The sequence below is a fragment of the Sphaeramia orbicularis genome, chromosome 1 (genome assembly GCF_902148855.1).
Source record: "Sphaeramia orbicularis chromosome 1, fSphaOr1.1, whole genome shotgun sequence".
Classification (NCBI taxonomy): Eukaryota; Metazoa; Chordata; class Actinopteri; order Kurtiformes; family Apogonidae; genus Sphaeramia; species Sphaeramia orbicularis.
In genome coordinates, this window is record NC_043957.1 from 17,726,621 (window position 1) to 17,753,781 (window position 27,161).

Here is a 27,161-nt window from a genome sequence, read left to right on the forward strand (position 1 = left end):
AACATACTATCTCAATGAAATGTGTACTGGTAACTTTCACAGTAGCCTAAATAGGCCAGTTCCTCCCATTATTTACAAAGAGAATGACATGAACTTATTGCAGTGTTTGTTTGTACACGGCTGCAAATCGCTATAGGACATCTATTCAACTATGTACACCAAAGCATGTGTACAAAAAAATATCATGTTATACATGATTTAAGACTCCAAAGAGTAAATGGATCCATCACAGGGCTATTGAGTTTGGTTTATAAGTAGAATTAGATTTTTTTTTTTTTTTATTTCCACTTTATTGTTTATTATTATTTACACTAAAACCTTTAGTTTGGTTAGTTTTAGGAAAGATCATGGTTTGGGGTAAATACACTCATGCAAAACATTTAGTGAGTCTTATAAAGCTTTTCTGTAGAAGCTTTTTTCACAAAGAAAAATAACAAGTATGCATGTATGTTTTATAGCTTTATACACACTCGGTTTAGGCGGAAATAGCCACTTGACTCTTTCACCCTGGACGTAGTTTGCATCGTTGCTATGGATACCCATCTGTCTAATATTAAACAAGAGTCACGCCTCATGACCTGGATTATTGTCTAATTATCTCTCATGATAAGACAGTATTTATCTCTGGATGGTTGGGCCAGGGCGTTGGAGTGTCTGACTCGGGTATGACAGAAATGTGACATGTAGGTGTACTGCTGTCGTCAGAAATCTGTTCACGTCTGCAGGGTTTGGAGGCGTTTCTTTAAGGATGTGAACCTCATTCATGATGAAATACTAGATACAGCGCTTTTACTACAGATATCTGTCTTTAGCTGCAGGTGTTTATTTATGGAAAAAAGCCAGCAGACAGATTTTTATTTGCAGCTGAAGTCTCTCCAAAAGGAGATGTAATAACAAGTACCAGACATTACAGGAATCTGTGTGTGTGTGTGTGTGTGTGTGTGTGTGTGTGTGTGTGTGTGTGTGTGTTTATTTTATGTTATGGGGACACAGTCACATTATGGCAGCTTAACCCATAAAGACTCGGTCGTACTTTTGTATCAGTTCCCAATTTTTATTTTTTTTTTTTTTACCTCCACCAAGGAGGTTATGTTTTTGCCAGCATTGGTTTGTCTGTCTGTCTGTCTGTCTGTGTGCAAGATAACTCAAAAAGTTATAGACTGATTTGGATGAAATTTTCAGGAAATGTTGATACTGGCACAAGGAATAAATGTTTAAATTTTGGTGGTGATGTGGGGTGGGGGGGGTAGGGGTGATCTGCCTTGGCGGAGGTCTTTGCTCTCCAAGTGCTTTTCTAGTTTCTATATTTAACCTTCCTTAAGTGATTTATCACCATTTATTGTAATATTATCTCCTGTACTTTGTGTCGTTTCTGTGAAAATCAGGTATTTTTCTACATTTAATTTACTAAATATATACGGGGTGGGGAAGCAAAATTTACAATGAACATTTAGTTGTTTTTTTTCTCAGCAGGCACTACATCAATTGTTTTGAAACCAAACATATATTGATGTCATAATCATACCTAACACTATTATCCATACCTTTTCAGAAACTTTTGCCCATATGAGTAATCAGGAAAGCAAACGTCAAAGAGTGTGTGATTTGCTGAATGCACTCGTCACACCAAAGGAGATTTCAAAAATAGTTGGAGTGTCCATAAAGACTGTTTATAATGGAAAGAAGAGAATGACTATGAGCAAAACTATTACGAGAAAGTCTGGAAGATACTATTAAAGAAGAATGGGAGAAGTTGTCACCCGAATATTTGAGGAACACTTGCGCAAGTTTCAGGAAGCATGTGAAGGCAGTTATTCAGAAAGAAGGAGGAAACATAGAATAAAAACATTTCCTATTATGTAAATTTTCTTGTGGCAAATAAATTCTCATGACTTTCAATAAACTAATTGGTCATACACTGTCTTTCAATCCCTGCCTCAAAATATTGTAAATTTTGCTTCCCCACCCTGTAGATGTTTTTAAAAGCTGAGAGCAAAGTTGAGGAATATTATATCAAAAATAGAGAAAACTGAAGAAAAAGTGACTTTTTCAGTAAAATCTATCATTACCTGAACATAAACCCAGTGTGTCCATCCACTATTATTTATCAAACTGCATGGGTTTTACTGGTGAATCAAAAGTTGTAGAAGATGAAGGTGTTTCCACGGTAACAACGGTGTCTCCGAACGTCCAAATGGGTTATATCTGATGACCATGAAAAGATGAAACACTACATTTTACACCAATTTTTTTTACACGTATTGATAGGATTAGTGGATCAACAGGTATTAAATATTATAGATCAGTAGATGGTTTTGGTCACTGGTGGATGTTTGGGTCTTTATGGGTTAAAACTGGCAAAGTAAGTCATTAAATCTGAAGTGTCTTTGGGATGAGTCTCAATGAAATATATGGGTGAATCTTAGAAACAGGCATGAATCTGTGTTCATAAGGGTGGAGGTGAGCCTTTCTACTATTAAATACCTACAAACACTCAACTATGTTCTATATTTTACTGATTTGTCTTCAAATCCAATAATCATTCATTTCAACCAAAACTGTAATTTATTCCCTGCACAGCTCTATTGATTTTGTCATATCCCTTTGCGTTGACATTTATGTGTAATATTACTTGCGGCTATTTCACTAGAATAAAATAGCATCTCTAACTGTGATGTGAGCAAAGCTATATGCTGTTTTATTGAGTAAAATCCTCCAAATTCAGACATGCACTGCATATAATTTTGGGGAAGATTTTTATGATAAAAAGTAATAATTATGCAAGTGATGGATTTTTATCTAGTTTTATTATTGTTTTAATTGACAAATGCAGCAAGCAGGAGGTAATACATACTGTGTAATTAAAAAGGTGCGCTGAAAATTAATTAGAAGGTTGTGTATTTATAATATTGTCACTTCTTTTATCAGTCAGCTCCATTCTCTGTTTGTACTTTGTCTGCTTTTCCAAAATGGCTGTCCATGATTTACTGCAGGTACATCCTGAAATTCTTCATACATTCACACTTTCACAAAACCTGAGCTATGGCTTTAAGATTAAAAAAAAATAAATAAATAAAAATTAAAAAATGAATGAATAGAGCATGGCCTTAGTTCAGATGAAGAACTGAAAACACACATCACCACCTGACTTGAAGAGTTTCAGGACCTGATGTGGTTTTTACCTGTGGCACAGTTCAGTACACGCCTTAATTCAAGACGACTTTTTGGTGACACCGGTTTTTCTGCCGAGACTACAACAGTGTTGTAACAACTACAGCAACAAACAACTGGATGGATGTGTGTGGATGGTTGTGTGTGTTCACACTTGGCTGGATCTGAGCCTGTTTCATCTGTCAGCGGTTGGAAATCTGCCTGTCACCTGCACTCAGCCTCACACAGGTGTGCCAGCAGCAAACAGCAAAAAAAGAAACCACTCTTTTAATCATATCTACACCAGTCTTGTCTTTTCCTGCACGACTCGTCTTTATACATTTTTAATCCTCTGAGGATAGTTACATATCCTTATTTTTCAAATCGTCTGACAACAATTCAACAAACATCTCTGTATCTGGTGCAAATACCACGAGGTGTGCTTCAGCTATTTTTATTGACAGTTTTTTAAGTTTTAGACAACAGAAAAAGTAGGTTTATCAGTAACAGGTAAATGCAAATAAGTGTGATAATCATGTCTGTGCATGTAATACAATGAGGAAACTGCAACAGACTGATTTTGTGCAAGAAAAACAGAAACATCCAATTAAACGGAAACAACAATGAAATGACGCTTGACGGCTTTGACAAACTGAGTTTGATCCAAATCGGCGGTTTGGTTTGGGGGCAAAAGCTAAAGCCAGCTTCTGTGGGTTTTTTTGATTGAGTACTTCTTAAGCCTGTCAGCTGCTCTTCAACAGCTCAGGAAGCTTTTCACTTGGCAAAGTTTTGATCTGTACAGGGGATGAGCCAACACATTCACCCGATCTCCCACAACCCTTTAGGCTTCGGGTTGTGGGTAGGTGTAAACATTAGAAATGTACCTCTGATATCTTATTGAATTTCATTTATAAGGGAACATTTTCTAGTTTCTGTATTTAATAATTTGCATGAAACAGGTAAAACGTGGGTCAAATGAGACCCTAACCCTGACACTAACCATAAGGTAAGTTTTCAGTGACCTGGTGGACATTACAAGGATAATATTCACAACAGTAGTTGGTGGAAATGCACATAAATTCACTTTTTGCTTCTATGAACAGACATCCCACGACTGACTCATGAATCTGTGTGTAAATGTTTCCAATCTGTGATTACAAAATAATAGACAAACCCAAACAGAGCATGTGTTTGACCCAAATATTCATCCCATATCTTGATACTTGTTTACCGTTGTCTTAAACTGCTTGGACGGGTCGTCCTTGGGTAAACTCTTTAAGCAGTAAACACCACATGATGCACTGAGGTGCATTATTAGTCCCACCCTGCTCTTCTAAAGAGCTGTGAGTTCCTTCGCTGCCATCACTTGTCACTCATTTAAATTACCTGTTTACATCTGGAAACAGCATCAAGCTGAGGCCGTCGTACTAACAGAAGCCACAGAAGCTGCAAATGCATTTACAATAAAATATTTGGCCTTGTTCACCTCTGTTTTCTGGCTCAGATTATGGCCTGAAATGTTTTATAGTGAAATGGTTGTAGCTTTAAGGTGAAACACTGACACTGCTGTGAATTCATTAATCTTCTTGTATTCATCCGCCCGTTGCTCCAGCTCCAGGCCTGTTCTAGACCTGCTGACTGATGATCACCTGCGGCACTCGGAGGCCCCTTCATGCCTCTTAAGTCCAGCTGTCAGTTCTTTAAGTCGGTCCTCTGGCCTGGTGCAGCTGTGGGACTATTTTCAGGGATGAGTTAACTGTTTGACACTTCTGCTGTAGCTTAAACAAGTGCAGACAGATACTGCATACATAGACACATATCCAGTCCACCTCTGGTTCTGAATGATCCAGCTCTTCCTCTTTTCTCGACTCAAACATGTAACCTAAATCCATAAGCGATATGGATGCTTTTAATTAATTCATTAATTAATTTATTTATTATTATTATTAGGATCCCTATTAGCTGATGCCATACATCAGCTTCTCTTCCTGGGGTCCTCCTATTCCAAACAGACATACGGTATCCATTTACAAGCATAACAACAATGTGATTCACCCTTATATTTCCTTCTTAAGAACACTCAACAAACAAAACAACACTAACAATAATAACAATACTGCAAGGTAAAATTAATTTGAATTAATTGACAGCCAGTTTACATGCATCATATGCAGCTATCTTCATTTTCATCCTGTTCCTTCCACCTGATTTGTGTTCACTTTCACCTGTTCATCAAACCAAGTTCCAAAGCCTATAACTGAAGAACCACACGGCCAAAATTAATCAATTACACCTCATTTGAAAGGTAATAACCTGTAGTTTCAGAACATTTCCTTTATTAGTATGTGGCTAAAATATAGCTAATGGTGGAATGGGCCAGTCATGTGACCTCATTACACTAAACAGGAGGAAGTCCCATTAGCTTCAATCACTATCCAGGCAATCAATCAATCAATCAAATATTATTTATATGGTGCCAAATCATAACAAAACTGATGTCAATACACTTTACATTTAGAGCTGCTCTAGACCAGATTCTTAACGAGCCACTCTTTCACTAATTATGTTTTGGTGCTCAGGAATACTGTAAAATAAACTTTTTATTGCACATCATCTTCAATTAAAGCAACATATAAACAAGATGAACAAGCAGACATCAGCACTAGCAGATACTTAAAGAAAACATACACACTTTGGTCAATGGACGACCCGCTCTACCAACTGGAACGGACTCTGGAGAGGTTAGCAACACTGCAATGCTTGGAGTATTTCCGATGTGCAAGTTATACATCACACTGTGCTGCGTCACCGCCCCTTTGATTCCGAAACGCAGATCCGCTGTGTAAAAGTCCAGCCTGTCTCACCACTGCACTTTATCCTTTGCACTGACTCACTCATTGCACAGACTCACTAAACACAACAGTCAAACACAACAGTCTCCTTTGCACTGATTCCTTGTGGAAATTTAAAGTGTTTTTTTTTTTTTACTATTGTGTTTGTAATATTGTTGTTTTTAAGTTGTTTGATATTGCTGGAACCTGCAAATTTCCCTATGGGATGAATAAAGTATCTCTCTCTCTCTCTCTCTCTCTGTTACTCCTTTGGCTTGGCTATAGAAATTGATCAATGGTGGAAAAAAGGTGGGATCACCATCTCACACGCCGAGAAGATGATCAAACTTAATTATCTAGAGCAGGGGTGTCAAACTCATTACAGTTCAGGGGCCACATTCAGCTAAATTTGATCTGCAGTGGGCCGGACCAGTAAAATAATAACAGTGAAAAAAGTTAAATTACATTATGATAATGTTTACATCTACAATGTTTCCTTAAAAATCTGAATAACATGAACAACCTGAAATGTCTTAAGAGATGTAAATGCAATTTTAACAATATTCAGCCTCAGTTTATCAGTTTATCATTTACACATGTGCATTACAAGTTACATTAAAGTTGCAAATACACAAAACGTTTAATAACTGGCCGAATATTGGTACAATTGCATGTACTTCTCTTAAGACATTTCAGGTTGGTCATAATTGTTCAGGTTATTCACATTTTTTGTAAAAGGATAGTTTGTTAATATAAACATTTTAATGTAATTTTACTTTTTTACACTAAAACCAAGATAAAATCTGCAGTTTTCATTATTTAGGTTATTATGATAGTATTGTACTGGTCTGATCCACTTTAGATCACATGTGTCTGTATGTGGAACCTGAATTAAAATGATCTTTACACCACTGATTGTTAATATGTTCAGTGTAATTCATCCTACGGGCCAGATTGGATCCATTGACGGGCCAGATTTGGCCCCCGGGCTGCATGTTTGACACCTGTGATCTAGAGGGAGTAAAAGTCGTAACAACGTTTCTGTAAGTGAACCTGCGGAGGGATCAAGGTGGGATCACCATCTCACCTTTTTTCCAGAATCTCTGTGTAAAAGTGTCTATTGATAGCAGCTGATCTGCCTAACTTACTCTGCTGCTTTAGTTACATTTCCTGTTTCCTTTGTAGACTGCTCTGCCACCAACCTCCATCCCAGCACCTCCGCTTCATTAATCAGGGTTATACTATTGTCACTGATGCTGTTATATTCTTGCTGCTGATCTCCCTGCTTTAGGCTCCCCATGTTTTTACAATAAATGCCAAAAGAGACATAAATACAATACAAATTACTAAAGGTTAAATATTTTTTTGGGGTCAAAACTTGCCCTGACTGAATCACCAAATCAGCAGTGTGTCTGCAGTAACAATGGTTGATGCAGACATGAATTACATGGCATGGTCAGCTCACAAAGTTAAGGCCATGTTTCTCTGTTTGCACTTAGAAGAGACATTTGTCTGACCAGAATGTTAAGACAGAGATAATTCTGCAAAACCATGATTATGTTTAATTCCTTTTTACATTTCCACTTCCAGGGTTTTGTAAAAATGTAACCTTTGTGTAAAATGTGCTCACGGCAACCACATTATGGCTAAGGCTTCATTGTGGTTGTTGTTATGGTGAGTAAATAACGATTAGGCCATTGTTAAGGTCAGGAAAGTCAAACAGTTGGTTAAGGCTAGAGTTAGCGGTCATGGTAAGTAAAAAGGCTGGTCTGCCACAAAAAAAGTCGGACTGTTTCACACATATCACCAGCAGACACAAAATACACATTAGTGGTAAACACTGGCATTGTACTTTGATGATGATATGTGGTGTTGTCCATTATAGGTATCATTTATGGAAAAAATACTAGTACTGGAATGTCAATCAATGCCTATTCCTTTTAATTGCTGCCTTTTTATGGCACAGTTAATGAAAATTGGTTCATCATGGTGAGATTTTTAAGCCTTCACCCAAGCCGTAGTTGTTCAATTCCAAATGTAATACCTCAGGAACATTTTGATGGAAAAATCTGACACAACTCACCAATTCCAACGTTAATTTTTGCAAAATTTCAGACAAATTTCTGGTAGGGATGAAAAGGATTGAAGTGTCATCCAAAAAAAATTCTGGGAAATAATGCTTTATCATCATAATGCTCCATAAAACCCTGTTATAGACCAAAAGATTTGTCAGTGCACGCAGCATGTTCTCTCTGAAGAGGACTCAGCAGGTAGTCAATGTAGTAAGAGCGGCCATTTTATCCAAATTCAAAGTCTTTACTGCATATGTTATGAGACATGGATGTGACTGATTATTAAAGCCATCCAACATTAACCCATAAAGACCCAAACATCCACCAGTGATCAAAACCGTCTATTGACCTAAGCTGTTTAATACCTGCTGATCCACTAATCCTATCAATACATGTAAATAATTGGTGTAAAAATACAGTTTGTCATCTTTTCATGGTCATCAGATATGACACATTTGGACGTTCAGAGACTCCATAGTTACCATGGAAACACCATCACCTTCTACAACATTGATTCACCAGTAAAACTCATGGAGTTGGATCAATGACAGTGTTCAGTTATTGATATATTTTGCTGAAAAAAATCACTTTTTCTTCAGTTTTCTCTGTTTTTGATATAATAACCCTCAACTTTAAGCTGAGCTTTTATGAACATCTACATGATCAGTAAATTAGATATAGGAAAATACTTGATTTTCACTAAAAACATGAAAAATACAGAGCATAATATCATAATAAATGGTGATAAATGACTTAAGAAAGGATTAATAGAGAGAAAACTGCATTTGGGAACTGCTATAAATTTAGTACTAGGTCTTTATGGGTTAAGACTATAACTTTAGTCATTTACTTCATATGGTCCAGTGTAAATGGCTTGTTTTCATAAAGTGTATTGTTTTCTACCCCCGGTATGGTGGTCAGATGTAAACTGCACACTGAAGCCCCTGATCATGTGACCTCTGCATTCAGAAAAAACCCTCTGAGTAATTTGTGCTGGAAATGTACAGGCATGGTAGATTTTCACTGGGAAATCAGAAACAATCAGTGTTATTATATACAATCACACATCTGTGCAGAGCATGTTTGAACTGTGCAAATACACATGCACACCATCATGAAAACCTACACTACACCCAGTTAGAAGCAAAGCAAAACCACGTTATTATATCCCTAAAATGGAGTTTTGGTAGGGCTGGGCGATAAATTAATTCGATTAATTCGCCTTTTTAAAACTAGATGATTTGAAAAAATGCAAAATCGCAAAATCGAGGCGAGCTTAAATAAATAACTATACAGATTTGTCTCCTGCCTTTCATGACTTGAGCACTGGCGTTTGGTTCCGCCTCTTACGCCTTTCCGCCAAAACAATCACGCCCCCGCCATGGCAGACACAACACAAGCCGAAGAGTTGGTAGCTAGAAAAGGAAGTCATGTTACGTCGATTATATGGAAATGGTTCGGATTTGACAAGAGAGCAAACTACAGTCGTGTGCAAGGTTTGCAGAAGTAAGGTGAAAACGAAGAGTAGCAGCACAACTAACCTCTTTCAGCACCTCCGGCAGAGACACCCTAAAGAATGGGAAGAGTGCTCGCAGCTGCGGGAGTGCGGCGTAGCTAGCACTAGCCATGGCAAACACGCCGCAAAGAAACAACAAACTTTAGCCGCATCATTTTCTTGTGCCGTACCATATGATAAGTCAGGGGCACGATGGATTAAAATCGATTAAAATCGTAATCGTCCAAGATGACCCAAAAAATCGAGATTTATTTTTTGGCCATATCGCCCAGCCCTAAGTTTCGGGGATATATATATAATGGTTTTAAACCAAACGCTGCCACTGGATCTGCCGCCAGATATCCTTCATATGACAACTAGGCCTAGGGCTGCACGATATTGGAAAAAAACTGACATTGGTATTTTTTTAACCCTGCGATATATATTGCGATATAAAAAAATACTCAGGAGAATATAATAGCTGTGTGGTGCCGACGTAAATGGTCGAACAAATTAGTTGTTACTTCTCGTGGCAATAATTGCAAGGCACTATTGATACAGAACACGTGTTTTTATATCATTCTTCTTGTAGCCGAAATAATTCCAGATAATTGATGTTGCTTTTCTTTTTGGCCCCAAGTCTTCTTTTACGGTGATTTTCTCTTGTTCGTCGCTCATTTTTCAATTTTGTTACCAGCGACTCACTCCAAACTGATTAAGAATGTTTGTGATCGGTGGATCGTTGCGTGCAGCGTGTGTCAGGTACCCTTGAAATTAGATGAGGACGTGTTGAGTTCATATGCCTCTTACACTGCATTACCTGCGATGTGACTATTACGCACACAAACATTGCAATGACGCTGCTCAAACGATATATTGTGCAGTTCTAACTAGGACAGATTTGGTTTGATTTCTTCTCCCTTGATATCCAACATAAGAGACCCCTAGTGGAAGAAACGTATGGATTTCAGCTTCTCTGTGAGTATTATAAGTCATCCAAATGGGGACGCTTTAGTTGAAAATCAGTTTTTTAGACCTAAATCAAACAATAATAGGCCAATTGAGATAAAAGTTGGTTCATACTCATTTTATAAATTTCCATTTTCTGGCTACCATCCAGAGTTCATATGGTGTCATTTTCATTCACTAGGTGGAGTTTTGTGGGAAAAAATTGGTTCTCGGACTATTATTCTGCCACGATCAGGTTCAAATTGAGTTCATATTGATTGCCACTACCTTGAGTTTACATGATGTCATATTTTGACACCAGGTGGTGTGTTTTTTCTAAATGGTTAGGGGAGCGTCTCCAACAAATACCTAATATCTTTTCTGACGTAATTCAGGCCGGATATCCTTCGTATGAACAAGATCACTATCCCCCTTTAGCACCATCAAAGGTGACCCCCAGGGGAAGAACCCTATTGAATGACTTGTCCAAATGGGGGCGCTTCTGTTGAAAAGTCAGTTGTTTTTTTACATTATTAATAGATATTGTAGACCACTCAGGCTCAAATTTGGTTAACCCTTTCATGCATTATAGTCACTACAGTGGACAGTTCTTCTCCAGCTGTTCTCTTGTATATTCATAGGTTTTGTTGTTTTAGTTCCATATGAGCCAACACAGTGGACACTTATGCAGCATCCCATAATACACTGCAATTCATACCATTACTATAACTTTGCTGTTCTTGATAAACCTGATCTGCAGTAACATGTTTAAGTGTAAATGAGTTGTTATTTGTTTGACAAAAAGAGTTGTTTTTTGCATTTTACATGAGGTAATAACTAGCATTAGAGTATGTTGAAATGTGAGAAAACATCAAATTAGCAGCCTTAAAAATGTTTTTATTTCATTGTTTTCATTTTACTTTCTGATATTTGGTTTTAAGTACATATTTCTTTACTTAAAAAATTAAATGCATGGACATTTTTGTAACTCCATGAAAAAAAATACTTGATCGCAACTTTTTTTTATGCTTAAGGAGGTATAAAAACACTCCAGAAGAAAAAAAAATCTTGACTAAGGTTCTCATAATTCATGCATGAAAGGGTTAATATCATCAAAAATTAAGTTCTTTTGTGCACTGTGTCATTTATTTGCTTTATTATATAGCAGAGGTTTGGGGGGATTTCGGGGGTATAGCCTTGCTGTCGGCCCCCGACAGCGTAAGCCTGGTTTCAGAGATTAAATTCTTATTGTTGAGTATTTCATTTTCTGACAACTTTTCTTTTTGCTCCCTAAATTTTAGAACAAGTATCTGCTCTTTCTAGGCCCAATCTCAATTCACCCCTTAGCCCTCCCCCTTACCCCTACCCCTTGAAACAGAGCTGCCAGGGTTAGGGGCTGAAACATTCTCCTATGAAATGGGACAACCCTTCACGACCTGTTACATCATCAGCAGTCATCGATGCCGCTATTAACAGATGCGAAAACTTTGTTTCCAAAAGTATTCCCCATGCCGTCAGTCGCTGTAACCATCTCTGTTCCATGGGCTTTGGTCGTCTTTTTGCGGCTATCAACTATACACCGCAGAAATGCGATTTATAACACATTGAAACGGCATTAAACAGTTGATCAAATGATTAAGCTGTTTACAAATGAAATTCGTACATTTGGGTGTTTCCTTTATCACACTGCTGCACTTTTTGGCTCTATTTACCTCCATCTTGCCAATATGATTTGAACAGAATTATGGGAAATTTCTCCTACCCCTCCGTTCGTAGTGTGATCCTGGAAAATCTCCGTTTTGAGGTCTATACAACCCTTCCCCTTAGCACTTCCCCTCCGTCTAATCAAGAATCGGGACAACACTACCCCTTCACATGTATGCGCAAAACGGAGGGGTAGGGGTAAGGGGGAGGGGCCAAGGGGGGAATTGGGATTCAGCCTAAGTCTTCACATTTCCAAACCAGACTCATTACTTTGGCTTGAATGCATTTTAGGGGAATTATTACTTTTGTTCAGCATCATTAGGTGCATTTTCTCAACATGAGAACAGATTTTAAACTTAATGCATAAAACTATAACTCATAGAAAAGATGATGTATTGGATTATCTATTGGTGTTTATCACACACAACAACCTGAACAGGATGAAAACATGAAATTAAAACAACACAACAGCCAGTAGAAAGGTCTCTAAATGTCTATTTTTACTGTTAGACTTTGAGAATTCATATACTTTTACCGCAATTAAGACGTTCAGTCAGTACTTTTCAAGTTAAAATTTAAGTATTTAACTTGAATATTTAATTTCATTTTCTGTCAGCTTTTCTTTTTAGTCCCTACATTTTACAAGAAGTATCTGCTCTTTGTACTCGTTACCTTTCCAAAACCAGGCCATTAGTTTGGTTTTAATGCAAGATTTCAACCTAAATAGATGAGATAATGAGTGACAGAACAATTCACAGCAAACTGATAAAAAAGCATAAAAGACACAATGAGACAAAACAACACGACATAAGATGAAAACAATATGAAAGATGTAAAAACAATGAACATCATAACAGCCAGTGGAAATATCATTCAAGGCCTACTTTTTTTTTTATACTTTGAGAAAATTTCAGACTTTTAATGCAGTAAAAACGTTCAGCCAGTCCTTTTATTTTTAAGTATCTGTATTTTTACTGTAGTGAATAACGGACTTTGCCACCTCTGCTTAGGACCCTGTCACAGTTTTAAGCGCACACACTAACACACCCAAGCAAAACACAACCCAAACCCCCTCTACCCAGCATCCCCTGCTGCTGGATCACCTCATTAACCCAATGTTAGGTCACGGAGTGTGGACGGATTTACTGCCGAGAGCAACTTCTGTAGAAACAGCCACTAAGGACACACACACAAATGTAACAGCATTACAGTCAAATTAGTTCATAATTACACAACCGCACCGGGAGAATGATGTACTAATTTGAAGCTCATATTGTAATCTTTGTGTTTCCAAATGTACTGAATGTCTGATGTGTGTATCTGGGGAGCAGAGGGTGTTTACTTTGTCACTTATCTATTTACTTAAGATCCTTTAAAGTAAACACACATACGCTCACATTCTTGTCTTTCTCTGGAAAGGGAATCAATTAGTCCAAACTCAACTCTGTGTGTGTGTGTTTGTCTCTGCAATGCCACTGACCTCGGCTAGTTCACGACCCAAAAAACAAAGGCCTCATTTTACACACAGGACACAAAACCAGACGTTTCACTCTTTATCATGGAGTCCAAAGCCACGGCGCTGAGTCTGCAACCAGTTTACAAGACCAGACCTGATCCCTGCCATTATGTTCACAGTATGAAAGCAGCAACACACATGTGAAATGTGTCCTGGGAGGGCGACTGGTTTGCAAACGTTGCGTCTACGCGAGGACTAAAAAGGTGGAAGTAATTTAGTGCTATTTGTGTTTCATCACTGCCATATAAAAGCCATAATGGTTAGATAAAGATGGGTGATAAAATGACAGATCGCATTTACCCAATGCACATTTTCCTTTTGACTTTAGGGTTTGGTTTGGTTTTATTTTCAGCTAAAACACAACCTTGTAATGCAGTGGTTCCCAACTTTTTTTGGCTCATGACCCCATTTTAACATCACAAATTTCTGGTGACCCCAGATATTCAAAACAGAGACTTTTTTTTTTTTTTAACTAAAAATGAATTTGTTTTTGATCATGTAATAGTTTGCTGTACTATGTTGCAAATGAACGTTAATTTTAGACAACATTTAGTCTATATAATGTATATTATTATGGACGGAGGCAGAAAAGCCAGGTGTAGATTACTGCACAAAGTGAGAATTTTATTTTCCTTGGTCAGGATATGTACAGTCAATCGAGACTGCAAATTAATACTGAACAAACAATAACTCAAACTATGAATTATGAAAGAGCTGCAGCATCTGAAACTGACCACAATGAACATTTGACAGATAAACAGTACCACAGTGCTTCAGTTTCAGCTTCAGTTTGTCATGTCTTTTATGTTTAATGATTGTCTCTCTCAACTCACCATATATTTTTTATTAGTACGTTTTTTATTTTATTAATTACTAGAAATTTCAGGCGACCCCATTTGAATTCCAGGCGACCCCACATGGGGTCCCGACTCCAAGGTTGAAAAACACTGTTTTAATGCTTCCAATGTCCTTCATATTTTAATGTTGAATCCGAATCATCTTTATTCACCAAGCATGTAAACACATACAAGAAATTCTTTGCCCGCAAATGTTGTATCTCTGTAAACGATAAAAACAAGATATCATAAAAAATGTAAGAAAAGTGAAAAGAAAAAAAAAAAGACAAAATTACATACCTATAAACTCTATGCACATAAAGACACATATCAGTGTATAAACAGTGTAGTACAATTTTTTGTGCAATATGTTGAACATATGTTTTACCTCTAGATTTTTTTCCCCATGTTTGTTAGTGTGATGATGTTAGTGTGTAATCTAATAATAAATAATAGTAAAACCACTCCGGTGTGTTCAACTTTCACACAAAAACAGAATTAAAATAATGACTTGACATCTAATTGACCTTTATTTCACTGTGGCACAACTGTACTGGTTCAACAAAAACTAGCTCAAGTTACTCTACAAATAATTTAGTTGCATGGGGTCAAAGGTCAGTAACACCTCATCGTGCTTTCGAAACATCATCAAGTTAAAAGAGTGTGAATCAGGGTTTAAGGATGACAAAATGGTGCCACAGAGAAAAAATTATGACAAAATTTGTATGAAATAACATCTATTTCAAAGTGTGATCTGTTATATATCTCTTATAAAGTTTGGTATTAAGTTGAGTTATTTCACTTCATTATGTGGTGAGAATGGAGAGGTTAAATAATCACTCGCAAAGACTGGGTCGTCACCAGAGATTCTGTCTGGATCGGGGAAAAAAATCTGCACTGAGAGCATTTCAAGAAGCTTTCAACAAAGACATAAATTTGATATTGTGTTTTGATGATTGAATCTAATCAGAAACTGTTGAAAGAAAAAATGATGTTTTTTTTCAAAAAGCTTTTTTTTTTTCTTGAAAACAATGTATTTATGTCATGCATTTATGTGATTTATTAAATGTCTTCCTCTGAAATACCCATTTAAAGGGGTCATATTTTGCTGAACCCACTTTTATTAGTCTTTGGTTCATTTATTTGTGTATTTGGACCCTAATAGTTCATAAAGTTTGAATTTGAACCCTCCAGGTGCTGCAAAGCTATCTTTATATTCATTCTGGCAAAAATCTAGTGGACTTCTACAACCTGTTTCAATTCCTTCTTAATTTGTTATGTTTTATAACTAGTTACATCACAATATTTGTACATATAAGGTCAAGACTTCCAATGAACATTTCTCCGAGTACACCATAATTGTTTGTCAGCAGCAGTGGTTGTAGTCTGTACTGAAAATATGTCCAAACTTCGAGCCGATTACCTAAAATGTTCAGTTGTCAGTTGAACAAGACAGAGCAGCACAGCCAACAACCTGGAGGAGGTGGGGTATGAAGTGGCTCATTTGCATTTAAACGGCCAGCGCTCAAAAATTACCTTTTTGGTGTCATTACTCAGAAATAGGGTTGAAGATGGACCTGTGGAGTTGAATTAATGAAGAATTCAGACCCAAGCATAGCATTTACAGTTTATGTAGACCACAGGGAAATGTTTTAAAATGTATAATTCCATTTGAAAAAAGCTAAATATCACTCCTTTAAGATAATATGAAGGTGATGCAGAAATTTCAGCAAAAATCTTCAGTAATGCAACAGTCAGGGGTTTTTACTGTAAGGCCTATTATGTTGCAGTGGTGAAAAGGTGGTTTCCAGAAACAGTGATTTAATGGATCCAAAAGTTCCAAAATAGAAGATCTAAATGAGCAAAGAAAGAAGTCAAACTGGTGAATTCTAAAAATATAAACAGTGCAAGCAGCCACATGATACTGCTGATGAGTATCACACTGATCTTAGCAGATAAAGGCTGGAAGGTGCAGAAAATGTTAGAAAGCTAAATGTATAACTGAAAATTTACCGGTCTGCTAAAGCTGTGGCGTGCATACCTCAGTGCAATGTGTGCTGTAACTGGACCCTGTGGAGTAAAAATGAGAAGGAATGGCAACGACACGCTTCACTGGAGTATGGACGCCGACACACGACTCTGAACAGAGCCTCGAGGCTAGTTTGGATGTTCAGAGATGGAATGTGGAGAAAAACGGTGTGTGCATGTGTGTGTGTGTGTGTGAGGATACGTGTATTATCAATTAGATTCAAATTCATGGAAACCACATGAAAACCAATCAATCTGAAAGTGCAGTATTTCGTCCACAATCTTCAAAAGCAGCTGATATTTGCTGCCGTGCTTGTTTCAGCTGAACATGTCTTTTTCAGCCACACGTTGATCACACCGTGGCCCAGATGAAGGGCAAACATGTCCTGTATTTTTTGGTGGACTGTGTTAACCTTAAGTGTGAATCTGATCAGATGTAGATGTCCGATAACACAAAACCAGTTTCCTCACATTAGCTTTGGACGCAGCGGTCGAGTAAACACACAGGTATGCATGCAGAGTCTACATGAACATATAAAAGAACACATTTACCTCTAGTCATGATTCAGATTCCTACAGATCGCTCACAGAAAATGCAAAATACAGATCCAGGTTTTACAGACTCTAGTCTAAATACATCTTCACTGGCCGGTAAAAAGAACAAGTACTCGAACAAATAGGGAATTCAGAAAAGTATCAGATAAAGAAACAAAGATGCTTTTGTTTGGGTTGATCTGATCACAGTGAAACAAACAGTATTTGTGATTTTAAATAGTCATTGAAATATAAATAAAATGATTACTTCATGTAATATTTTCCCTGAGACTCGTGTCTACCATTCAGGGTGAGAGACCAGGTTAGTCAATGCTTCATTTTGTCCAGTTGTCAATAGCCTTTTTCATGTCCAGAAAAGTTCATGTATAATAGACCATGAATTTGTTCCAAATGTCACAGGTAAACAACTTTAATCTTAGAGTCTTCCATCTCTTAAGCTATTATTTGTCCTCAAATTCAGTAATTCCAATTTAGAAACCTGATATAAATACAATCAGGGCTACATTCGGCAATTTTATGATGAGGATGATTAGGATTTGATGAAGAAAACTTTGATTTCTAGAAGCTGGAAAGAGTAGAAAGAAAGAATTGATATCGTTTACAAAACCAATCACTCATATTTAAACACCCTAATGAAATCATTCATTCATTTTCTGAACCCACTTTATCCTCACTAGGGTCACAGAGGTCGTTGGAGTCTAACCCAGCTACTTATGGGCGAAGGCGGGGTACACCCTGGACATGTCGCCAGTTCATGACAGGGCTGAACATATAGAGACAAACAATCACTCTGACATTCACACCTATGGGCAATTTAGATTAACCGATTGACCTATCAGTGTATGTGTTTGGATGGTGGGAGGAAGCTGGAGAGAACCCACGCAGACACTGAGGAGAACATGCAAACTCCACACAGAAAGGTCCCACCCCCATCAACTGGTGTTAGAATCGAACCCAGGACCTTCTTGCTGTGAGGCACAAGTGCTATCCACTACACCACCATGTTGCTCCTAATCAAATAAAATTTTATTTATATACAGTCTACTCTCGTTATACCGTCAACTTCCGCTCACGGCCAAATTGGCGGTATAGCGAAAATGGCGTTACAACGGGTTGCGTCCATAATGTGCATGTCTTTACTATATGATGTCTATGCTGCCTCCGTTAACCCGTTCTAATTGCGTTTCTAAATAAATCTTGATTCTGTTATGTTGTAAGGGATCATTTAAAGTGGGGAAACACTTTAAGCATTATTATACCGTGTCGGGAAATGACACCCCATCATTTGAGGCTTTGGCTTAATCCCACGTCCTCTTCCCGACATCCTGACCTACTGAGTGTTCTGCGATAAATGAACGGTGGCCGTTCCGTAGACCTACTCGTAGCTTGTCGCGATCAGTGTCTGGCGCGTTTGTTTCAGTGCATTGTTAAAATTTATGTGTACTCGATGGCAATCACGCTGGCGGTATAACGGTCGGGAAATCAATGGTATAAGTGTTGTTTGTGCATGGAACTGGGCTGGCGGATGGCGATAGGCGGAAATGGCGGTATAACGGCGGGCGGTTTAACGAGTAGACTGTAGCTCCAAATCATAACAAAAGTTATCTCAAGACTCTTTACATATAGTTGGAACCAGACTCTGAAGCCAGTTTACAGAAACCCAACAGAATCCTCCAGAAACAAACACTTGTGACTGGTGACAGTGGAAGGAAACACCTCCTTTTACCAGCAGAAACCTGGAGCAGAACCTAACTCCTGGAGGATGGATGTCTGCCTTGACCAGTTGGGGTTAAAGAGAGAGAGGGTAAAGGAGGAGAAAAAGAGAGAGAGACTGGGAGAGAGGGGGAGAAGGGGGAGACGCATGGATACGACTGATGCCCAGATAACTGAACTAGAACTGTCAAAAGTAGATCAGTTGGTGTTAATGTAAGTACTAGAAACCAGAAAAAAGTCCATGACTGTTGAAACTACTACTACATAACATGTATTAACAGTGGATGTACTACTACTACTACAGTTAGTACAAATAATAGAAACCTCTGCCATCTATGGAACTCTATGATAAACACTATTATAACTATATCTACATAACTATATCTATATACCTATAATTATATAAGTATATCCCTACACAGTGAACTATTAACATTGGGCATAACTGTGTCGCTTTTACCTGCAGTTCTGTTTTGTCTCAGTTCATGATGTTTTTTTTTTTTCGTTTGCATTTGTTTTTTATGCATTTTTTTCCTCAGTAAAGTTTTGTTTTGAAGGAGATTTAAGATATTAGGCTACATAAGTAAAATTGAACTGAAATGAATAACAGTGAACAAAACTATTTTTCACTCTACACAGCAAAAATTGGAGAGTTAAAATTTCAGGGTTAAACATTTGAGAGTCAATTTTCACTCTCAAAGTGTAGTTTTAACTCACTGTGAGTTAAATGTCACTCAGAGTTGGGGTTAATGAAAAGAGTTAGTCAAGCCTGTGGAAATTGACTCAGGAGAAGTGTTGTTTTGCGTCTCTCCAGTGTTAATTTGCCTGGCCCCTGTATTTCAAACCAGGTGAACTTGTGCAATTTCTGTCAGACTGTCACTGTCAGAGAGAAAAAAGAGGAAAATACATTTTCTAAAAAAAAAAAAATGCATCAGCTTTCTTTGAATCATCCTGTTCACATTGAATTTTAAGTCATTTTTAATGGATTCACTTTTTTTATGATTAAAATTAAAACTATTTTCAGAGTGAAAATGAGGTAAAATGAGTGTTATTTTTGTTACTTTCATGGTGTTAATTTAACTCTGTTTGAGTTAAAGGAGAAACTCTGACAGTCTAAATAACAAATCTATATGGGTTAATAACCCAGGTCAGTGAGATTATGAAGGGCGGCTGTGGCTCAGTTGGTAGAGCTAGTCCAATGACCAAAGGGTCGGTGGTTCAAATCCTGGCTCCAACCATCCACATGTCGAAGTCACCTGCTGGTGTGTGTGAATGTGAGGAATTGTAAAGCGCTTTGGACACCATGAAGGTGTCGAAAATGCACTATATAAGTTCAGTCCATTTATGAACTCTTGTGAATGAAAATGTTAATTCAACTCTGTAAAGTATGGACCTATATAAACTCTGAAAAAGAGTTAAAATCAACTCTGTGGGAGTTGATTCAACTCTCCAATTTTTGTTGTGTAAACTAGAAGTTTAGACTTGGACAAACTTTATTGATCTACAAGGGAAATTACTTGGTCACAATAGCTCAGTTACATACAAAAACACTGGGAAAAAAAAAAAAATACAAAAAGGAAAATAAATGTGAAAAGATAAAAGCAATAAATAATATAAATAGAATACACTAATAAAGCAGATAAAAAAATAATAACATCACTGCCAACATCACCTACTTGCTTTCCACATAAAGTTGATAAAGTTTATCAGCCAATAGCTCAAACATCATCTAAAGGTTTAAATATGTCCTGTATACGCTCTCACACACATGCTTCTCCATCACTTTGAGTAATGGCTGCAGTCTGATTTTAATGAGCGCTGGGTTTAGTGAAAGCCAGACATTTCTGAACTGACTAACGACCCAAACCCAACACGTAGAGTTGATTTTCTTCTATGAGGCTATGAAATCGCTCCATCAATCTTTGCTCCCCTTATTTGTCTAATCTGTCCCATCTGTTCCAATGAGAGCTCCAGTCTAGTGTGTGTGTGTGTGTGTGTGTGTGTGTCGGCGTTTCTCCAGCTGACCGACCTGCTGACTGCTTGTCTTGGACTCGCACTGGTCCGTCTGTGTTTATGGAGTGTCTAAAGCTGTCACTGATGCTGGTACGTTGCACAAGACAGAAACAAAGGCAGAAAGACAGAAACTTTAATAACAGCAGGTATTCCAAAGTTCGCTTTTGGGGTTTGGTAGTTTTCCCTCACAACGTAAAAACAACTAACATGGACAAACTGTCGCAGGAATGTCCAAGTTTATCAGCCAATAACTGAGTCACATCTACATATTTCAGTCAAAATAGAACCATGAGCCCAATCCAAACCCAATAGTGTCCATTATCTGATAGGTTTTACTGTTTGTTTAATTCCACATTTAAATATTAACATGTGTCGAATATTGGATGTAGCGTTACAACACTGTGAGAAAGTCTTAACAGAGTGATGAACTTGGACTGAACTACACCCCCGACTTGGCCTGGTTTGGTTTGGCAGGAGAGACGCAGTATTTCCAATGCAGGTAGAGTTGTCTCTGATATTTTGAATGACACAGTAGGGGTGTGTGATATAAGAACGTGAAGGATTAGAAGGTATTGATGATCTGAGAAAGTAGACAGATCATGGAATCGTCTATAACAGAGGTGTCAAACTCATTTTCTTACGGGGGCCACATTAAGCCCAATTTAATCTGCAGTGGGCCAGACCAGTAAAATACTAGCATGATAGCCAATAAATAATGACAACTCCAAATTGTTTTAGTGCAAAAAATAACATTCAGTTATGCCAATACTTACATTTGCAAACTATCCAAACAAAAAGGATGTGAATAATCTGAAAAAAAAAGTCATTTGTTAAGAAGTACAATTTTATCAATATTATGCCTCGATTTCTCATTTATACATACGCATTACAGATCAGATCTACAAAGGCACAAAACATTTAGTAACAGGCAGAATATTGTTAAAATTCCACTTAATTTTCTTTAGACATTTCAGGTTGTTCATATTTGGTCAGGTTATTCACATTTTATTGTTAAAGGATAGTTTGTTAGTGTAAATATTTTCATAATTTAATGTTTTTTGCACTAAATCAGAGAGAAAAAATGGTGTTGGCATTATTTATAGGTAAATACTTAAGTACATAGAGAACTTTCTTCATTTTTCAGTGTTGAGTAAAGTGAAGTAAAAACAAACTCTGAAGCATTTTAAATGATCATGTGAACAAAATTGACACTAAACAAGAAAAAAAAAGGTTAGTTAAGAAATGTAAGTGTAATTTTATCAATATTATGCCTCAATTTCTCATTTATACATATGCATTACAGATCAGATCTACAAAGGCACAAAACATTTAGTAACAGGCAGAATATTGTTAAAATTCCACTTAATTTTCTTTAGACATTTCAGGTTGTTCATATTTGGTCAGGTTATTCACATTTTATTGTTAAAGGACAGTTTGTTAATGTAAATATTTTCATAATTTAATATTTTTTTTCACTAAATCAAACAGAAAAAAATGGTGTTGTCATTCTTTATAGGTTATTATGATATTATTTTTGAGTTTGATGCCCTAACTTGCACTTTGCAAATGTGTCCCGCGGGGCCGGATTGGAGCCTTTGGAGGGCCGGATTTGGCCCCCGGGCCACATGTTTGACACCTGTGGTCTATAATATGTTGTAGTCAGAGCCATAGAGTATTCAATGGATGTAGTTATATGCTGATGCACAGAGGCTCAGGTCGGTTCACATCCACGTCACATAAATTTCATGAAAAAAACCTCCACTTCCATCATATGGAATTGGTTTGGGTTGCAACCAAGGTTATTATCGTTAACGAAAACTAACGAAATGACAAAAACTAGAATTGAAAAACATTTTTGTTAACTGAAATAAATAAAAACTATAAAAGAAAAAAACGATAACTAACTGAAACTGTATTGTGTGCTTACAAAACCAACTAAAACATAAAATTACGGATAAAATTCCCTTAGTTTTCTTCTTTGTCAATGTTGGATTGATATGAAATCGATTTATTTCCCTCCCCGCTGCTGGCACCATATGATATTTAACGGTCCGTCACTTCTCGTCACTTGTGGTTTAGACTCATCTTCTCATTCCCACTCTACCTGGAAACGTGGAGACTAAAGTTGGGAGAAAGCAGCAGAGTCCTGTCTGGGATTTATTTGAATTTGACGGCGAGGAAGATGGGTCATTCCACCTCAATTCAACGGGTTTAGAAAAAAATTCCTGCTGGACCATCTTGGATTTGCTTCAAATTTTTACCATGTGAAGTTCAACCATAAAAACTAGCCCAGCCAAAATTTCAGACTGATATATCAAATGTATCCAAAGAAAAAAATTCTTGAAGGTACCCCCCCCTCCTTGCCGTTTTTGGTGCATTTCGTGATCGTCTTAAAATGCAGCAAAGTTTAAAAGGCAATATCTCAGTAAGTTTTCTAGCTAAATGCATGAAATTTAGGACTCCAACCTAGAACCATCGTGAGTCCAAGAACCATCATGAATTTTTTTTTTTTTTTTTCGTGAGTCCTAGAACCATTATGAAATTTTACATTTTGTAAGCATATGTGATGGTCTTTCAGAAAATAAGTTCTTTTGGTTGGTACTCCTTGTCATACCTATGGTATTTGAAAATGAAAATTAATTCAAAATGTTATTTTGCGATTTTATTATGACAAAAACAACAACAAAAAAGGATCATACCCATTAATAAATGCTGATCTGATTACTCTATATACTTATGTAAAAGGATGTGTAATTATTTGCAATATATCATATTTGGTTTGTGTTTAATTGGTCAATAAATATAGGGGTTTGTAAAAGTTTCAAGTTTATTTTCCAGATTTCACAAGGTTATACCACAGTCCCAATAAAGAAAATGTTATTAATAATACACATATGCAATCTATATGTGGTAGTCATTCTTTGCTGAAAATTTCATGCATTTAGCTAGAAAACTTACTGAGATATTGCACTTTAAAATTTGCTACATTTTAAGACGATCGCGAAATGCACCAAAAACGGCAACAGGGGTACCCTGTTCATGAATTTTTTTCTTCAAATGTATTTGATATATCAATCTGAAATTTTGGCTGAGGTGTTTTTTGTGTTGAACTTTATATGGTAAAAATCTCAAGCAAATCTAAGATGGTCGAGCAGGAGGCACTTGTTGAATTGAGGTGGAATGACCCAGATAAAAGATATGACAAAACTAAAACCAATACTAAAACTAAACTAAAACTAAGCATTTAAAAAAAAACAAAAAGTAATAAAAACTAGCAAACCTGCACTAAAAACTAATTAAAACTAACTGAATTAGAGGAAAAAAAAGTCCAAACTGAATAAAAGTAAACTATAATGAAAAATCCAAAACTATTAGAACCTTGGTTGCAACAAAGAGCAAGCAACAGTAATTCGTAAAATTTGCAGACACAGTCCGCATGTCAGATGGCAACACTACGAAACTGTTGACTCACCTGACAACGTGATATCATGACTCATTAAAGCTGCACAATATATCATTTGAACATTGTCATCGTGTGCGCAATAGTCACGTCGCAGGTCCTGCAGCGTAGGAGACAAATCAATGTGTTCTTATCTAATTTCAACCTGGGTACCTGACACACACTGGGCATAGCCATCCACCAATCACAAGCGTCCTTAATCAGTTTGCCGAAGCAGACCACGCCCCTGCACACGTGGGGTGAGTCGCTGGAAACAACATTGAAAACTGAGCAACGAACAAGAGAAAATGTCCGAAAATGAAGACTTGGTGTCACAAAGAAAAGCAACATCATTTTTCTGGAATTATTTCAGCTACATAAAGGATGATATTGAAACATGTGTTCTGTGATGACAGTGCCTTGGACCTGTCGCCACAACGAGAGGAAACACAACTACTTTGTTTACGCCATTTTTTACACCAAGATAATTTTCTCTTGTTCCATTAGCAGATTTTTTGCTCGACTTAAGCAAAAAAATCTGCTAATGGAACAAGTGAAAATTATCTTGGTAACATTTCTTGAAATAAGATTATATCTCACTGAAAAGTTACTCTTTAAGTGATTATGTCGTTTTTTAAGTGTGATTTTGACTAGAAATGAGAAAAATACAGTTGGTATGATTTAGATTTTTGCAGTGAGACCAGCGATATTTGACAGAAACATCACCATCAGCCCAGAATAATAAAAACAAAAGTCAACTGTTGCACCTGCCAGTCACCATTGGTTGTCATTTTACTTTGCTGACTTGTGTTTTGTGTGCATGTCGTCTTTGTTCACCATCAAACTGCACTCACACTCATGCATCCACCACATCCACTCCCCTCCACGACAGAGTGTGCATTAAAAGCTGGTGCAGCGTAACTTTTGATGTTGCTGCCATCTGTTTGAAGTGGCTTTTGGTTCTCATCTGTGAACAAGATGTTCCAATTAAAATGACCACAGACTCGCCAACAGCCACAGTTTGCTACGTAGGGCTCAGCGGCCGGAGGGTGTGGATACCGCCACGTCGGGCGCAAATTCATTTACATAACTTGATCCTACAGAGAACGGAGGAGAGCATCAAGGACCGTGTTTACCGTCAGTCGAAAAACACAACCAGTAAAACTTGTTTCACACACGCAGCAAAACTTCAATGTGCGAATAATAAGGAAATAATCTGACTCAGCAACAACAAAACATCATAAATTCATACTGAACTTGTGACTGAACTGCCTGAAGTTTTCTGTGGATGCCATTTGCTTGATATTAAAATAATTCATAGCCTTAAACTATTTTAATATGCTCGTTCTGGATTTGCAGCCGACTACATTTTTAATATTTGTTTTTTTCTAAAATAATAAACATGCTAAACACCTTTTCTTTTTTTTTTTAATTGCAGAACATGTCCATTCCACTGTAGTTTTATTTGAATTCTTTATATTTTAAGGGTCACTTAGCATGTCCCTTTCATTTTCCTTGCCCTTTTATGTTTTGTTTGACAGCAAAAAAATGATTTTACCACAGACAAATGCATCAACTTCAGTTCCAACTCAACTTAAGGTGAATATTCATAGGTCCGTGTATCTTTGGTATTTGGATTTTCTTTTCAGAAACAAAGAAAAATTGAAAGAATTAAAATGGGATTTCAGGGCATTTCTCTTTTTCAGTGTCAAAACCGATAAACCAAGTTTAAAAAAGGGATTGATTTTCATTTTCTCTTTCTAATAACAAAAAAATAAAGTTACTACCTGACAGAAATGGATAAATGGACCAAAAATGCCTGTTTTTTTTTTTTCATTTTCTGAGACTAGATGTTGTCTTATGGCCTTGCAGCACCCGTATGTGCTAGTAGGACATAGGGGTTCTGTAAGAAACTAATGCTCCCTCCTCAAATATCTACAAACTCCAGATTTCATACGAACTGAGAGATTCGTGTGAGCCCATCCTTCGTAAGAATCTTTGTGACCCGGATGCATGCAGCCAGTTGAAAAACACTTAGTATGTGGGATGGTGTTTATATTATGGTTAAAGAAAGAGTGCAAAATAATTGTCTATGACTTTCCTGATCACTATTCTGTTTATATCTGTAAATTATATTCTCTTTCTTCTATATACATGTATTTGTTTTTATTGTTTTCATAGTTTGAGATCCAGGTTTGGCTGGTATGGGGGTCATTGGTTCTGGGGGGTGGGGTTCATACTTTGTGTGTCACAAAATCTTATATCATAAAATGTGAATTTCTTTCTTTTTTTTTTGTATTGTATTTCTGAGATGCACAATGAAAATAAATAAAAAATGTATCCAAAAAAAAAAAAAAAAGAATCTTTGTGACCTTGGCATTAGCGCACTTTCCTTGAAAATGACAACATCTGGCTGAAATTCAATTTTAGTTCTTCTATTTTTAAACAAAAATCAATTAACCACTAGTTTTTCTTTGATTTCTGAAAAGAAAATCCAATTACCAAAAGATGCACAGACCCTCATATCACCAACTTATCGCTTATAATTAAATATTTTAAGTATATAGTAAATATATACCCTATAAAGATGATCAAATGAGAACACAGGACTTAAAGCTCCCTGACTTTAACAAAGGAAGACCGACTGTTGTACTCAAACATAAACCTTCTCTGTTTTCGACAACAAAGTGAGTAACAGTTGAAAATCTTACACAAGCCTGAACGTGTAGGTTTTATCCGTTTGTCTTTCTGTGGTGGTCCAAATATCATCATATGGTCGCGCTCAGGACAAGTACAAACACGGTGAACGGAGGTGTGAGTCTGACAGGCACTGAAGCCACATATTGCACAGCTGCTACTTG

General features: G+C 37.0%; 1 protein-coding gene across 1 annotated transcript in view; it reads right to left on the reverse strand.

Annotated features, from left to right (window-relative positions):
- Positions 1-27,161, reverse strand: part of LOC115427348 (vasorin-like) — a 67,713-nt gene that overhangs the window by 24,157 nt on the left and 16,395 nt on the right. The window lies entirely within an intron of this gene.